At 44.0% G+C, this 18347-nt stretch overlaps 1 protein-coding gene across 1 annotated transcript in view; it reads left to right on the top strand.

The window, feature by feature from the left end:
* The window catches only part of CACNG2 (calcium voltage-gated channel auxiliary subunit gamma 2), a 50500-nt gene that overhangs the window by 13866 nt on the left and 18287 nt on the right, over window positions 1-18347 (top strand). The window lies entirely within an intron of this gene.

Raw genomic sequence — 18347 nt, 5'->3', positions numbered from 1 at the left:
AGAGGTAGAATGCACATCCAAACAGATTCTTAAGACCTATTCGACCCTTCTTTGGGATCCATGTGAAGAATTAGATCTCTGCAACAGATACACAGTCAGTAGCTTTTCCCAAATAATGAACTAATCAGGAATACTAAAAATAGGCTGCACTGGAACATCAGTTCAGCCATTTGGAGTGTACAGCAAACTGCACTGAATGTGTTTAATGAAGTGAAAGAGCTTTGGTTTTAATCACTGAGCTATTGATAAATTGTTGATAGATGATCAAATGTGGACTTTGCTTTCAAATGTTATGACTTTATGAACATGCCAAGACCCCCTTGAGCCACCCTTGTTCCTTTCACTGCTAATGTAGTAGGACTTCCTGCCCTTTTCAGGACCTAAAACAAGAATAACTGTAGCGTTGTCTTTTTTCTTTTCTTTTGTTTTGGTTCTTTTTTATTTCTAGAGAACAAACGTTTAGCCTCTGCACCATTGATCAACTTCCAAGAATAAATGCTTGTAGTTGTGTAAAACCAGACCCTGGGAACTGGGTCGGGTATGTGAGAGGAGATGACAAGATCGGAGGTAGATTGGTTCCCATCTGTACTGTTCACATCATCTGCTGTGATGAGAAGAACACCAGGGCATTAAATTAAGAGGACGGTGAGAGAGAATGAGGGAGAACCTGGTTTCTAACTATACAGTAGCAAAATGAGTGAGGAACCAAGCTAGAGCCTACAACTGAGGGGAGATCCAGTTTTCATGCAGGGAAGGAAGCAAACTGGGATCTCAATAATGTTAGACCAAGGGTCATGTGAAAGGAGTAAGGGAAACAGGTTCTAACAGGAAAAAATAGATCTATTGTGAGGGTGCCATAGAACCAATTCAGCTCATGACAGAACCTATTGTCTATCCTTCACATGTAGACTAGATCTTCCAGCATATCTGGATTATACTTGGTCCAGAATGACAGAGGAGGAGAAAAGAGTTACTGAACTCAGGTCATCCAGGATCTCCCCTACACGCAGAATATCTTGAGATGGAATTTAAGCAGAATTCTTTGCTGGTTTGTGCTAGTAAATGGGTGAAACAACAGGAATGAGTTTGAGGCCCAAACCTTACATCTATGCTCTGGCTGACATATTCTAATACATTAGTGAACTGAGTGAGCAGTTTCCTCTGCACCTTGAAGCTATCTTTGTTGTTCCTTCCAGTGGAGAAGAACCACAGTGTCTTTCTCACGATCTGCAGGAAATCTCAAACCATATTTGAGATACAGTTTACCAACTTTACAGCAGTGTTTTAACACCGGTTTGCTTAGCACAGTCCTTAGCCATTCTATGTTCATGTTACTGGGGTGGGGGACATCATCCCACCAGCACTAATCCAGTAAAGTGATCAATTAGCAGGCTAAACATTTGTATTCTGATTATCAGCTCACAAATCACTCAGCTCTGTCCTACAAGGAGGTGTGTTTTCCTGTTACCCTTAGCTGCAAACCAGCTGTCCATCAGTCACAATGTCCTCATACCTTAGGGTGATGACAGCAGCAGAAAACCTAAAGGAGTTGCTAGAAAGTGCTACAAGCAGAAGAGAGATGTGCTTCGTTAGCGTTGAGAGGATTGGTTGCTCTTTAATTGGATGAATCACCCAATGGGTGTGTTCCCAAAGCCAATCAGAGCGTGCCAGTTCAGTAGAGCCACAGTGAGCAACACTGCCCTGCGTCATTTGTTCTCTGGTGAGTGATTAAAGCCGTGTCACTTGTAATACATCAGACGTCGTCGCAGGGTCAGTCCTGTGGGTCAGGTGAGGTTATTGTGGTGATTTTTGCACTGGTTCTATCAGGTAGTGCTGTGTCATACAGGTTTTTGCCAGGTCATGGGGTCATGCAGATACCATCTCGTGAATTCAAGAGAAGCCCTGCTAGAGTATGTCAAGGGAATGATGAGAATGGAGTGCTGTGTAGCCTTCTAGTACACCCAGTTATGACCTCTTCTCATGGCTGAAGTATGTCTTCCCTGGAAAATTAGTCTCGTTTATTAAGCAGACTCTGTGACTTTTGTGATTCGTCTCCTCCAAAACAACGAACACCTTCCCAAGGCCCAAAACCGGCAAGATCTGATCTTGAGTCAGTGACTTCTTTCTTTCACAACAGAAAACATCATGCTGTTTCAGTTAATTTCACTGATGCCAGACTCCATAGAGTCGGAAAGAGACCTTGCCCTCTGCTAACATTGCTGCACATTGCTGGTTTCAGTTCCCTGTTATAGGAAAACCCCAACAAAGATGAGGAGCGCGTAAACCTCCCCTCAATTACTGGATGTGGCCAAAGGACAAATAGTACAAGTAACAAGACATCATGTTCCAGGAGTCCCCTGCTTCAGTGTTACCTTGTTTTGAGTTCTGATTTGGTCAGGTATATGTTAGAACAGCCCTGAGGTGACTCTAACTTGCATCAGAGACTAAGCCAATCTCTTCTGGTCTGATGGTCAGAAAAATACAAACACAGCACAAAGCCATCTTTAATCACCCACACCATCCATCCTTGTTTCAGATACCACTGAGAAAGATGGAAATCCACAGCTTCCCTATGGAAGTCACTTTGAATGGCAAGAGTTTAAAATACTGACATTTTTATGCTTAGGAAGACTATTCTAGGGTTTTTTTTAAAAGATCGTTATGACTTCCTGTGAGGTCTGTGTGGTTATCTGAAGTAGTTACCGATGTCTTCTTTCAGAGGGAAGGAACATAAGAATTGTCTCAATAACATTTTTAAACCTCTCAAAATAAATTATTTTCCATGACACACATGGCACCTCCAGAACAGAAAGTGGCAGATTGTGATATGAAAGTTTTTACTGGTACCAATCAGGATGACATTCCCAACCTACTAGTGCCATTGTTGGCCAGGTAAACAAAGACTAGCAGATGATTTACTGAAGGAAATGTCTCATTTTTCATGAGCAAAACCTATGCTTCTGGTGAAGCTTCAGCTTGTGCTTCCTATTCACTCCGTTCTTGTTGTCTGCTCTACAGCATCGGAAATCATTCTGTAAGTGCATGCTTTTTAACTCCTTGATGCCTTTCATCACCCATTGTCCCCAATGCACAAGAAAATGGTCCCATGCCCATTCTATATGTGGAAAATTTCAGGCACAGGAAGGTTAAGTGGTTAGCCCAGTATCCACAAAGACTGCAGCAGAGCTAAAGTCTCTTTTCACCAAGTCTTAAATCCATATCCAGATCACTCCACCATCCTTCTAGATCACTGTTTACCTGACTCCACTGCCTGTCACACCATAGAAGGGTATTGCCTTATTTTCCAAGTGTGAAGTACATCGATGATCTTTAAAACAACACGGAAATGTCATGGATTGAGATCGATGACGTATTAGAGTTGATTCGAGCTCTTCAGTACTTCTTGTAAGCTCTCAGATTCTTTGAACACGAGAGGTCTCTGCAAGGTCTGCATCAGACTTTGCTGGTCTTCTGCTGGAGTCTGTGAGTGAGCCTGGAAAAAAACGTTATTCCCTCTGCAATTGAAATTAAACTCATATTTTCTTCAGCATGGCTATTTTAAGTCATTCATTATTATGTTCTTTCTCTCCAAAGCAAAGTCCATTTGATACTCAGAGGTTGTTAGAACCAAAGGGGAAAGAGAGAACACTGGGGCATTGTTCTTGCTGCAATTGTAGGCTTACTTGGTACCTAAAAAGGATTTTGTTAAAATACAAACCAGCTCTACAATGCTTTGAGTGAGAAGAAGAAAACAGCAACATTAAAAAAAGACAAAGAAAATCCATGCTGTTGAAGTCTTGGTCAGTGTCAGGGAAGCAAGGCTTGAAGTTGACATTTGAGTCAAATCTACAGCTACTCCAAGTGAGCATAAACCACTGATTCTTATGTTCAGCATCGATGCATGTGAGGCTAGGACACAGATTATCTCATTTAACCTTTGTGATGTAGGAAGGATCCAATACTGAGTTCCTGTGTACATCTGTGACAGATGGTGTTTAATAGCAACAACAGTCACTGTGAGTATGCCTTTCCACGTCTTTCTGGATTCCCACTTTCTCCTCAGACCTTCCATCTCAGTTGTAACTCACCTGGAGAAATTTTCTGGTGTGTTCTTCTATGGCAAAAACAAGACCTGGAAATGCATCCACGTTAACTTGCCACGGCAGCACAGCTTCATGTGTGTGCTACGTAATGCAGGCAAAAAGACACAGTTTGGCATCTCACACTGCTTGCCTTCTTCCACACAGCAGCACAAGGAATCATCTCACCATTATCCATTCATTTCTTTCTCCACCTGCTTATCTCTGGGTTGGGTTTTTTTTTTTCTTTCTCATTCATGTTCAGCAGGTGCCTTCAATTCCCAAACTATGTTCTGAGATATTTTCCAAAGTCAGCTGTTTAGCTAAAAAGGGATTTTCTGAGTTTGATTGATCAGGTTGTCACAAATCTGGCTGGGAGCCATTTGTTGGACACTAATCAGATTGCTGTTGCAGACTCCAGCTGCTGAGTTTCCAGTGTGCTTTTTAGCCTCTGGAGCGTAAAGAGAGACAAAAGCACTACACCTGACTGGGCATCTCCAGGGATGTTTGAGGTGCACAGAGCTTCTATCGACCATCTCTTCCTGAGAGCTTGACCTCCTACTGTAGTTGCCTCTCCCTGCAGGCTTGCACAGCTTCCCCAGGTAGCTTAAGAGCAGCCTTTCATAGAATCTTATAATGAGGCACAAGGCTGGTGTCTTGCACTTTAATTCATCGAGCACTGCTGGACCTAACATACGTGTGTGACAAATGTGTGCTTTGCATACAACGTCCGAACCCAACATCTCTCAAAAAGTACAGATCATGAGAAAACAACAAGCAAAATGTCCCCACCCACTGCTCCCTATTCCTTTGACTCAGTGGGGGATCTCCTGCCTTCCGATTGCCAGCTCATAATTTGCCTTTTATGAACATGGTTATTCCTTTCACTAAATTGGGCGTTCTTCTTTCAAAAACTAGTCACTCCTCTCTCTGCCATCCATTCTCTCCTGCCTCTTGATGAAGTTTCCCACTTTGTTCCTCGCTCAAGGCTTTCTTTAATCCTTTCTGTTCTTACCCGGCTTTGTTCAGCTTTTTGTAATATGCACAGGGCTCAGCAATCCCAGTCATCACCCACCAGGTTTCAAGGATCAGATACTGTCAAGGATGTGTGAAGGACTCTTCTGCCTAATAGTGAGCAGGCATCCACACTGAAGCTCCTCTCATAGTTACAGCAACATAGTAATACCATTGGAGCAAGGAGAGCTCGCAACTCGTGCAGAAGTCCCACATCAACCTGAGGCTCAGGACCAGTCGTTCAACAGCTGGCACCCAGGGAAGAGCCATTTAAACTTAGTGATTTTCTAGTAGCGTTGCAAGCTCAGTAAGTGCCGTGACTTTGAAAAAAGGTAGAGACATTTATCTCAACAAGCAACTGGGGCCTTCAGCTGCCCATCTGGCAAGCGTTCAGAGCTGTTGGTTCTGGAGGACACCTGCCCACCTGGATCTCCTCCATCCATTCAAGCTCCCTGTGCAGAAGCTCAGAGAGAAAACACAGGGTCAGGATACAGGTTATCTTCTAGCTGTTATGTGAGTCAGGGACCCTGTGCACAGCATAGCTTGCATCTTTTTATAAAAGGAAATAGGTGGAAGCACTGCACTATCTGTGATTGCAGCTCAGCAGATGCCCCATTTGCACGCTACAATTTAAGAGACGTGCTGTGGAATGATTTAGAGGGTAGAGGACAGAGTGCTTTGCCTTCATCAGGGGAATGGAGGCAAGGGAAGGCTTCCCACAAACAGTCTGTGAGTACAGCTTAGGGTAGGAGACAGTCTTTCTACTCTGACATGCCCACACACAGACCAATGCACAGATCACCCTTGGAGGAAGGATGACTTGATGGGCTAGGATGACTTGATGGGCTCTTATTATAAATGATCCTTGGCTAACAACATGGACAAAGTAATTTATGTCTCTTCCTGCATTTCTGAATAATCTTTAGTAGGTTGAATTGTCCATAAATCTGTTGCTGTTCTTTCGATACAGGTGTGAATCCAAGGACTCTCTGACTCTTAAAATGATGAAGTTTGGCAAGCAGAATTCACTTTTTAAATCAAGGATTTGTTGTCCTCACATTTAAATACCTCAGGAAGTGGTGACACACAGGAAGTAAAGTCTGATTCTGGTAAACCGAGCTGAAATAACTTGTCATTCTCAGAGCAGGATGAAACACATGGTGATTATAATGCAAGAAGCTTTATGAGGATGTAGGTGTTTAAAAGCTGATTAGGAAAAAGAAGGACTTGGCATCCTGTCTGGAAGGGTAGTAGAGGGAGGGATGGCTGCATGGCAGGACTCCTGTTGGTGTATGAATGTCTGCACCATGGTGGCATTGTTATCCCCTTCTTGTCCTGACAATATACAGTCAATGGCACTTCAGGAGGTGGGTGGGGGACATCTGGTTAATGAGGAACAGATGGACATCATCGGACGTGCACTATACCTGCTCTTTTCTTCGCTGCTCCCTCCCTCGCTCTCTGATTTTTCTCTTCTCCCCTGCAGCTGAGCTCTTCCTTCTCCTTCCTTTTAAATGGGAGAGAATGTTTGTGTGCTCCTGAGAAAGAGCAACGAATGGCTCTGGTCAGAGCCAGGTACAACACCAGCAAATGCAGTTAGGAAAGGTCTCAGCTGTAGCATGTGCCTCTTTATGGGATCCCTACATCCCCTTTCCACTCCAGTCCCTGGACTCGTCGTGACAGTGAGCGACAAAGGCCACTTCCTCGAGAGCAATCTCTTTGACATGTCCTGTTTAGTAATTCAAGAAGGGCTTTCTTGTAAGTCCATTCTTTGTGACTTGGTAGTTTACCCCACTGCAAAAAGGTATTTGTTTATCCATCCTGGCTTTTCTCTCCTTAGCTAGTGGGGGGATTTTTAGGAGAGGTGCAGCGATTAGAACTTGCCTTCCATCCTTCCCGTTCCCTCACAGCACGTAGGTAGGCTTTGTGCCTGTGTTCCATGTGTTCTCATCCAGCTAATGGAGTGCCAGTAGAGTGAGTTTGTTGGTCTCCCATCAAAATCTGAAAAGCTGAATACAACCCAGATCCTGAGAGAAATACACATTCCCAAAGGCTTGTGCATCTCACAGCTCAGAGGAGACAGAGCAGTGTTCCTAGATGTGCATCTAGAAATGAAAGCTTCCTAAATCCCTGTGTTCCAACCAATGCTGACAAAATAGCAAAATAATTCCCCTCAAGTTCCCATTGGCTTTTATTAATACTGGTGGCTTTCATTGAGATTTTCTCTCTGAGACATATGGCAGAAAAGTCAATCACTAAACCCCTTCTCATTGTCCCTTAGAACAATTTTTACTTCACTACTGTTATCAGTTCATGAGCCCACAGTTTAAGTTACACGATGTGTTTATGTAACATCAGGACAAGGTTTTCCACCTTCCACCTTTCTCTAACACACCAAGTATTTTAGTGTGGGTGAGCAAAGTCCCCTGAGTCTGTCCCTTTCAAGGGCAGCTAGCAAAGGTATAGTCAGCAGTCCAGGTGTGCTACCTTCTTCTAATCAGAGAGCTGTTAATGGTCTTCAAAAAAGGGGATTAATTTTCTGTGCAGGTCTGTTTTGGATAAAAGGCCTCTGCGTCCCTTCTGTGGTTTCTATTCCAGCTGCCTTTGAGGCACATTGGATTTTATATGTAGGGCACCAGCATGGCATGACAAAGGAAAGAGAACTTCAAAGGAGGACGATTTAGGTTGGGTGAAGTGGAAACCAAGTTAATTCACTTGAGTTGATCATTTCAATGAGGAAAGTGGACTGAGTCCCCACGGTTTTCTCACCATAGTACACAAATGCTGAGTTAGCATCCAGATCCATCCTCTGCCAGGATCTTGACTTTATGGGCAACTCGGAAGTATTATTCAATATACATCCCAGCCAAAGCATCGTGACTGTATCTGATTGTCCTTGGATTTCCTTCCAAGATCTTTTCCATACTCCCTCTCTTTCTGCCTTTTCCAAAATGAGCCTTCACTCTTCTCTTATAACCGTGACGAGTTAACAAGCAGATTCTAATACAGTGAGTTAGCAGTACCTCAACAGCCTTACAGAGTCCAAGACTGGCATGATGGGTCAACAAAATGGGTCAGGAAATGCCTGTTCAACCCTCTCCTTTTACCATTCATACAGAGCTGAAGCTGCCTGTCTTAGCTGTATTCTGTATGACCCTTTGGGACTCTACTCCTGCCTGAGACATTTCCTTCCTTACAGCAGAGGAGTGAAGATCCTTACCGCTGCCAGAGTAACCTCTGGAGTCCAGAGTGGCAAGACTACCTTTACACTGCTCCTCTCCCACAGGCTATTGAGCGTGGCAACACAGTCTGGAACTGGTATGCTTCATTGATCTCATAGGGAGCTCCCAGTCTAAGGATCCCATCCAGAAGTCTTGAAGGAGAGAATACGCTCAGTCACCCCTGACAGCTCATCTCCAGGCTTCACCTTGCACATACAAATGAGTCTGTCAGGCCAGTCAGTGCTACCACTTTACATCTGCTTGGATGGCTCTACACTTCTCGTTTCATCTTAGATTCTTTCCTAAGACACATCTTTCATCTGTCCTTGGACACATTCCACAGGGACATCAGCTCTTTACAAAGCCCAGTACCCTCATGAAAGAAGTAGCTCCGTCCTCCTGTTGCAGTGGAGTAGGGGTGGTCTGGGAGTTTCTCACCAGTGTAAACTGTCCATTTGACAGCTTCAACTCCAGGGTGCAAGGGTGAGGATGGCCATAATGCCATCTTCAGTGTTCCACTTCTAAACAGCCTTCCATCTGTTGAAGAGTGAAAATCAGCATCGGTGCACCTGAACCTGTTCCCTTGCAGGGAGATTTTCTATGCACTGCCCCAGATTTGTCAAGTCCATTACGAAGAATCCTGTTGTGCAGAACTTCAATGTGAGACACTCTGCTTTGTAAGATAAATGCAGGTTGAAAGCATGCAGCTGCATTCCTAGAGAAAAGGGCTACAATTCCCCAGAGACCCTTGAAGGGCCAAGGTAACTGCAGTCATGACCTCATTGCCTGCACCAGTCTCCTCAGTGCATTAATGGAATGAACTTGTACAAGCCCCACTGGAGAAGGGACAAAACTAATAATCCCGATCCTCTCTTCCTGCAGCAAGTGCATGCCCAAAAATGAATTGATGTGCCTCTGAGGAAACCTCATGCCCGGGGCTGGAGAAGGTGGTTTTAAAGAGTCATTGGATTTTAGATTCTTGCTGCAATTTCTTGTGAACCACAAGCTGGGGTTTTCTTTTGCTTTCCACCAGAATGCAGCAACATGCAGCAAAGTGAATTGCTTTCTGGCTGTCAAGGCTGCTTCACTGGAATTTCAGGATTTCAATTTTCTGGCTCTGCACACATCACTTCTCAAACGTGGTGGGAGCCACAGTCACCCCAAGCTGAATAAAACATCCCTGACCTGAGTTTGAGCTCAGTTTCATTCCTTTTTCTCTGATTCAGTTTCACTGGTAAGTTGGAAAAAATAATGCATCATACATCTTAGGCCATGTCTGGGCTTCCATCCCAAAATGTTCTCAGAAGCTTACCACTTATGAAGAACATCATAACCAGCCAATGGGGTGGATCTGCTGGAGCAATCATCCTTTTCCCATGTTTGGACTATCATGGAAGTTTCTCTTCAATATATAATGCGCTGACAGAAATCTGTCAATATGTTGCCCATCTGGGAAACTCTGTTCTTCCCTTGTATATGTTTCTCAATCTGATTCCTTTTCTTCTTGAAATTCCTAGTTATGACACGTTTCAGCAGCTGGATCCTGTGGTGGGATGAAATTTTACAGCCACGCTGTAGGTATTTATAGTTTGGCCGTTATCATGCTGTGAATGTGTTTTAGCACTGGCTTGCCAGGCTTTGCAATGACACGGCACTGACTTTCACCTCCAGTTGTGCTTGTTTATGTGACTTTCACCTCCAATCACAGGGTGAGGGGTGTTGGTAGAGAAAAAGATGGTCAGTCAGTTGTGTTGGTTAAGTTTGAATCATGGGATAACCAAACCATTCAAGTGGGAAGGGACCTTGTGAAGTCTCTAGACCAAGGTAGTGCTCAAAGCAGGGTCAGCTGTGAAGCCAGGCCAGTTTGCTCAGAGCTTTATCCAGCTGGGGCCAATTTTGATATCATATCCCAGCAGAACTTCAAATGAATGTAGTGTATCACTGAAGAACAGCCATGCCCAAACTTAGAGAGGCATATGGCTTTTTAAAAATTAATACTTTGTGGCTTGTGCACCACATCTTTGAAACTTATCCCAGCTTCTCACTCCAGCAGCCCTCAGTAGGCACTGATCAAGATCTGAAAATAGCCTATCTTAGATCTCAAATCAATATGAGCTGTAAGCCCTGCTTAGACCATATACTTTTAAGAAAGACAGAGAAAGAACCTTGTATGACTTTTTTCTAAGTGGTGCACACAAGTAGAGAGAAAGCAGTGCTTCATCTACTTTATCACAAGAACTAGAGAGTAAGAGATGTAGGAAATTGGGATCTGCAGTATCAAGCTCCTTGGGAGCTCACTGTGTGCACACTGGAGGCTGTCAACCCATGGGAACATCTCTGATGCCTCTCTACACCAGCAAAATCCCATGCACCCTGCTTCTAGTCCCTGCTGGTGGATGCACACAGGACTTCCTGCTATCCTGGGGATGAGAGGAGTCTTCATTGTGAGCCACCTCTTACAGATTTACACACACAGAGCAGGAACTTATGCCTTTTGGTTGGCAAAGGGTTAAGCTGGAGGAATCATCATGTCATAACCCACCTGGGCCGTGCTGAGGGTCCTGGAAGCAGGGGTGGGTGTATGAACCCAGTGAAGTTGTCTCTGATCTGTATGGATGCTACTGAATTTAAGATTCCTGCACTGAGTTATAATGTCCTGCCAGAAGACACAAGGAGAATAATATCCATCTGAAATCCCATTTGTTTGGTTCCTTATTCAGGAAATTCCACAACAGCACAGGGAGTATATTACTGTCATCATATAGTGCAAAGTGCACTGGAAAGTTTTAGCAGCAACACAAACCAATTTAAACTGTTTCAGATAAAACCTACTTTTGGTTTTTTTCTGAAATGTAACGAGAGATCACAGTCCCCATGTGCTGAGGTTCTACTGCTGTAGGTCCCAGAGCTGCAAAACTGTGTCAGCCAGGGCTGCTCAATAGTTCAATGGTCTATTGGACAAATGAGAGGATGAGAAACACAGTAAAAGGCAATCTGAGACCACGTGAATGTCTGCCAGCCAGTGCCACAGTTCTGGAAAACCCTGGGTTGTAATTAGAAACAGTAAGTATTTCATAAAGCTGTATCTCCTACTGTGATACATGTTAGATAAACACACAAAAAGGCTTTAGGCTTTCCTGCTGTGATACATGTTAGACAAACACACAAAAAAGCCTTTAGGCTGGTCCACTGGATCTAGTCCAGTCACAGCAGTCAAACCCGAAGCTAGAGGAGTCTTCCCAAACTCTGGGCCTTCAGATGATGCCGAACCTCTGGGTCATAAAGCATGCTGATGCTCCAGAGACACTGGCCATAGGGCTGCAAACAGCATTGTGCAGACTCCTAATAACAGCTTGGGCATCTTGTATGGTCAGAAACTTTCCCCTTTGCCATAGCAGTTGCTGCACTGATCACAGGCATCTCCTCTTTACTGTCACTTCCAGTAATTCCTCGCACACACACGTATTCATTACTGTTAGTCTCATTTCCCTGGAGCTGACTGCCCAGGCCAGATAGGCAGTGGGGCTATATTAGAGAGAGATACTGTACTCTAAAGCTAACGCTGTGCAGCCAGAGGAAGCCAGACAAATGACTTTGCAAACGGCCCCAGATTTGCTTGCTCGTACTCACTATTACTCCCCATGGCACAGAGTGTCACTGCTCCACATATGGTAGATGAGCACTTGGTGTTTTGTGGGCTTTGAAATGTGTGTGATTCCCAGGGCTGCTTATCAGTTTTACAGCTGGCTTATAATCTATATGTTAGGCATGTAATGGTGTACAGTAGCAGGATTGATCCAGAGATAGATGTGGTGACACTGTCATCTCTCTTTTAAGCAGATCATCGGATGTTTGCAATACAAGTTTCCAATACCAACTTTATTTTACCCGCAGCCATTACTTTGCACTGCAGCCATTTCACTGCACCCAGCATCTGGGATTTGATTTCAGGACTTCTCCACTTGGGAGCAAAGGCCTTTCATCTAGCGAGCTACAAGAACAGTTTCACTGTCTCGAACGGAGGAGATGGAAGTTTACAACTAATGAAAATGCCAGCAAATTGTATACATTTGGCTGCATTCGCAGCTTGAGCTGAGTGAATTGGAGGCAGCATGAGCTGCTGTAATGTGTCATTTTCCTCTGTCCTCCCAGTACATAACTCACACAACTTAAACTACCTTAACTATCTCTGGACACCCCCGCATTTGTTCCTTGCTGCCCAATAAACAGGATTGTGATGTTGTGCTCCTAATGGCACCTGTAAGACTACTCGGGACTACAACAGTAGCGTTTCTTGGAGCAGCCAAGAAAAGAAACATAGCTGGACACACCAGTAATTGAGAAAGCTGATGTATTTTCACCATGAAAAGGTAGCAATTCATACCCTCTACCTATCATTATTCCTAAGTATTGATTCTCCAGTCACATTTTCTTAGTTTAATGGCTTATTTCATCAAGGAGGCATTCTGCGGTTGCAGTCAAACCAGGGCTGAGCGTACATATGTGCATTTGGAGTGAAAAGTGTATGTGACCTGAATTTTAGACTGAAAACTAGTGCTTTTTTTATGAAAACTCAGCATGCTACATCTTCCACTGTTGGTTAACTCCTACCATTCAAAGGGACAGGTTGGGCTCTGATGAGCTGTTGTCGGGATGTTGTGTGTTACTTGGCAAAAATTATGTGGCGGTTATCAGATAGGCAAGGAGATAGGTTCTAGTAAGCATCACGTAAAATATTTGCGTGAGATCATTCCACTTGCTTTAAACAAATTTCCTTCAATCACGTCCCCACTCCATTTGTCCGCCTTCTGTGACTGTTCGAGCAACTTATTTACTGGCATGGGTTTTCACTCAAATGGCAGCATTTTGGCGAACGTGTTTCTAAAAAGGAAAACTTGAACCTATAATCAGAAAGTATTCACTCTGATGAGATGCTGCCATTGATGAGTTAAAGTCACTACCAAACTGTTACTGGAAGTTTTTGTCATAGAGGAACTTAGAATTTACGCACAATGACAAAAGCTGCAAAAGCATCTGTTTTTTTCTGGGTGTATTTTTGATATGTTCTTCCTTTTCTGGGGGGCGGGAGACGGAACTAAATGGAAGCTAAATGGAAACTAAACGTTTTCCACTTCCAGGTGATAACATAGGATAAAAGTCATTCAGTATATATATCCAGTCAGAAAAAAAAAAATATATAAAAAGGATTTCACATCTCATATATTGAAGGCAATGCTGGCAGAAATGGATTGACAAAAAAGACAGAGGCTGAATTGTCCTCGTGTCTTCTAAAAGTGTCAGTCAACAAATAAATCAAGGGAAGTGATTCTTTTTCTCCAATAATTGTTTGAAAACAGATGGAAGTGAGGGTTAACAGTTCTGAGGGAGTGGGTATCACCCAGGTTCTTCAAAAGAGAGAAGGGATTTCTGCTGATCACTCGTGGGATTGTACTTTTACATTGCTTTGGATGCCATCTTTTGTAACGTTTGCACTGTGTACTAGAAGAGCACAGGCTGGCCTGGGTTCACAGTGGAAAAGTACAAGACTAAAGTTTTGAAAAACAACTGAAAACAAATCCGAGATCAATTGAAACCAAGACAGAGGGGAAAGAGAGAGAGTCCAGAAAGCAGAGAGTTAGAAACCTTAGTCCAAGCCAAGGAAGCAATATCGGAAAAGGGTATGTCAACAGCTGGAGCTGTGGGACACCGAGGAAGCTGGAGCTAGCAGAGAAATGTGAGCATTGGCACTGACTGGAGCAAATCAGCTTGGAAAACAAAGGCGAGGAATTTGAAAACTTGTCTCCAAACGAACAGGAAACCAAGAGCTTGAGATGAAAAGGCAAAGATGTAATATCAGTTGTGTTTAGTTATACACACGAATTTGGGAAAGCTCTGAGTAAGAACATTCCAAAGGTCAGACCACGCTGCAGACATTATGACTGGTAGATTTGCTATTGTGACATACCTAGGTAGAGAAGATGAGTTAAAAATTCACAGAAACACCCAGGATACACCTACCGTATGCAGAATGGATTTCAAAGAATGTCAGGAAAGAAATACGGATTATTTGAAACATTTTAGGTTAGGAGGGACTATTCTACCTGTGAAGGAGTTAACTGAGCAAAGCTGATACAAATCCAGAAGCTTTCTTAGGTAAGAGAAGCCGCAGGTAAGCAGGGAAGAGCCAGTGAAGTTATAAAAGGTATGTGTATTTGAGTACTATTGACATTAAAGCGGACGGTAGAGCTCACAGGAATTCTTTACTGAAACACATTTTTTTGTCTGTGAACGTCAGTTTGTTGAAGCTGACACTCTGCAGGAACACACTTTCTAGTCTCAGTGGAAAAGGTTGCTTAGATCTGAGATGGGATCACTACTCGGAGAAAAGAAAGAGAAGAGGCAATCGGAAGAGCCAAATAATTAATTAATTCATCTAGAATGCAGAAAACCCAGGGCAATGTCTTTGTTGGGTGAGAATTTTTAAGCGATTTCCACCATTTGAACATCAAGCCTAGCTGTCAGACCTCGAGTTCTTCTAGGGCAGGTTTGCTGTCTCCCTTCCTCGCAGACGAGAAAAAAACCCAAACAGCTGAGGAGGTATGGATGTGTTACAGTACGAGCCGAAGACTGATTCTGAAACTTCTAAAATACTCTGATGTTGTGCACCATCACATCTCTCCACCACTTAGGGCAGAACGAAGGCCCTGAAGCAGCAGGTGAATGGAGGTCTCTGGCTCTGATGCCAGAAGTAACTGAGCTCTGTGTGGTCTTGATCAGATGGTGTACACCTACATTTTCATAGGTACTCATTTCTCAGTGCCTCGTCTGAGGTATTTTGCACCTACTGTTCTATTCTGTATTGTTCAAAGGTGGTGAAGACCTACTGCTCCCTTTCAAGTCCTACGGCAAAGCAATTAGGTTAAGTTATTTCAGACTGGGTTCCCAGAAATGAAGATGCATAAAATGAATGAACACATGAAAATATTGGCCCTAATATCTCTGTGACTCAGCTTTTCCATCTCCACAATGGAGAAAATGATGCTCGCCGATTCTGCAAAACGCTTTGAGCTCTATGGATGAAAAGCAGTATGAATGTTAAGTACTATTACAATTTTTGTTAGAAAAAGATTTAAAGGATCATTTATCTCCAGAGAAGGGATCCCAGCACAGAAGAGGCATCCCTGTCCGAAGAACTGCTTGAAAGTTGAGCAGTTGCTAAGAAACCAGAGTACCTTCATGACAATGAATACGCTGAGACGGATGGAGTGGGCAACCATTTCACTAGGCTACCACGAGGTAAAAAAGGAACGGGACCAGGCGTCATTAGCAGGAAGGAGATCATTAGATTTCTGCACTACAGTCTGCCTGAACCTACTGCGAAAATGGACGAGGACGGTCATGTAGGAGAGATGAGAGGGAGTGACTCTCTTAAGTGCTCTATGAAGAATAAGGAGGCTCTGGGTGCTTGTTAAATGGAATGGCGGTGTCGGTGGAGGAGCCTGAGGACACGGCAGATAATGGCTTATTTTCAAAGAGCTGAGCAGAGTACCAGAAGCTAAGGAATTACTGGAAACGGGAGTAAAAAGCCTGAGTAAGGAGATAGGCCTAAATGATGTGAGGTACCAGGGTCAAGAGAAGTAGTTGTTTTCATGAGCGACTGAATCATGTCAGATGTTTCCAGGGCTGCAAAGAGAGTAGGAGGAGAGGCATGAGAAGGGCTCAGGAAAGGGTGGTGTTAAGTCTGAGATAAATCAGGGCAATCTGTGATTGAAAGATGAAAAACATATATTGTACTTGCCCGGAAAAAGGGCTAGGAGGTAAGAATAACATGGGTGTTCTGGGAAGAATATCAGTGTCAGAGAAACAGGGAGGAAGAGCTAATAGCAGCTTGAGAAACTAAGAAGGGATGGAAACAAGACTACCCACGTCCTAAGTCTCCTGCTGAACATGGAGGAGGAATTCCTATTGTTCTTTCCAAAAGTAAAACTCAAATGATTGAAAATCAGAGACTGGACAAAGTATCACAAGGAATATCTTCAAGTCGTTGATTTTGTTTGGTTTTGGATTTGGTTTTTAATGCAGATGGTATTGGACAGAAACGGAGATTAATGCAGCACTGCACATATTGCCATAATGGACTAAGAGAGGAAAGACAGCAGTCAGTCAAACTGCAGATGAGCACTAAAAAGCATGCAGAGAGAATGCTTTAAGGGAATCAAAGGCTTGGTGTAATCTTGAGATGAACATCCAACAAGGGTTGGTGCAAATTAAACAAGGCACTTAGACCAGGTTGCTCAAAGATTGATCTCTTGCGAACCTGAAGAGTACGAGAAGTGCTCTACTGCTATGGTCAACTTTTGGGAAGGCCCTGAGGTCGGAGGTGATCCCACTGCTTTCCTCTCTGTAGAAATGCTCTGGACCCTACAAGCTGTGGGGCAGGATGGGAGGTACTCAAACCCTCAGCGTCATGGTGTCCCGCTGCTGTGACGGCACCCATCCCTCTGCTCACAGACAGTCCTTTCCCTGCGACTGCCCCCCCTTACAAATTAACATTCCTGATGTGTGGCTGATTGATTCAGCAAAAACGATATAGAGGCAACACTTTACCAAGCTATTTAGACCAGATCATGAAAGCACAAACCCACTCAATTCTCAGAGATGGAGAGGCCCAGCAGGACTATAGGGGAGTCTTAATACTCACACTAAAACACCCAGCGTGCAGCAGCTACATTATCTTTTCCTTACCTGCTGTTCCACTTGTGTCACTCTCTTCTCGAATCCCCTGACAACTTCCAGTCTCCTTCTACATCAAAGTTCAGTTACTCATTTCATCTTCAAGTCTTCATATCGCTCTTTTGGAGCTAGTTTCCTGCTTCCTCTCCAACCCTATTTGGTGCTCACTCAGCACACCTCCCCCTCCTTGGCCCCTCTCTCTATCTCCCTGCAGCAGTGACTCTGCTCCTCTTCTCCTTCTGCCCTCTCCCCTCCTTTCACTGCATAACTTTATCCACCTCCCTTATGCCTGCCCTCAGGACTCATTTACTGCAGCTAGTCTTCCTGTGTTAACGACTTCCACTTCTCCTATGCCCTTGGCAAGCTTTGCCCCTTCTGACTATTAACTTTGTTTACTACATTACATCTTTAGAATGAGGAATGATTCAGAGATATCCAGCCAAAGCCAGGAGCAAACAAGACACGAACATGCCACAGCTCAGCTTGTGACCTTTCTCAGGCACATTCTTCCCTCATTCCAGCCTGTATGTCTCAGACCAAATCCTGTCCACGCTGTTTTCCTGCTGATCTCACCAGAAGCAGGATCCAGACCTCGTAGTTTGCTGCTTAAGAGCTGCCCAAAGCATCTTCTGAAGAGCTAGGCAACCTCACTTGCTAGTGCCCCGAAGGCTGAGGCCTTTGTACTGTGAAATCCTGGGGGCAAGATCCTGCCTTTTTAGCTGCCAGTAAAACACTGTGTACACATGATGGCATGTGGAAATACATAATAGTGCTGAATGCTACGAGCAGACAGCATTAGCAGGGAAAGGCTTTCCCCCTCCCACTCACCCTTTGTCTATCTGTTTCTTTCCCGTTGTCAAAATTTAGCATCCTCCACTGAGAGACTCAGTTTTGCTCTGATGCTTGGAAGGCATCCAGTCCCAGCTCACTCACTTTCCCTGCCAGTCTCCACAGGTATTCTGTACACAGGACTTCCAGCTAGTCAAGAAATGCTCTTTCTTCTCCCCCCTGCAGGGGAATCTCCAAATGCCCAGGCTGTTACAGGATCCCAGTGATTAGGCAAAGTCATTCATTCTTGCTCTGATATATTAACCACTTCTGCTCTGCAGAATACTGTGAAATGCACTACAGGAAAAGAGGAGCCCTTCAGCAGGAATGGAGGGCAGCCCTGAAGAGGCATTTACACAGTGCATTCGTTATTTCAGGCCACAGAGGAAGCAAGAGGAAAACCCACATGGTTTCAGTTCTAGCTTGACCAAAGCTCATTTTGGTGTTCACTACAAGTGGTTCCAGGAGAGAT

Source organism: Colius striatus, chromosome 1 (genome assembly GCF_028858725.1).
Source record: "Colius striatus isolate bColStr4 chromosome 1, bColStr4.1.hap1, whole genome shotgun sequence".
Classification (NCBI taxonomy): Eukaryota; Metazoa; Chordata; class Aves; order Coliiformes; family Coliidae; genus Colius; species Colius striatus.
This window is presented reverse-complemented; position numbering and strand designations above follow the sequence as displayed.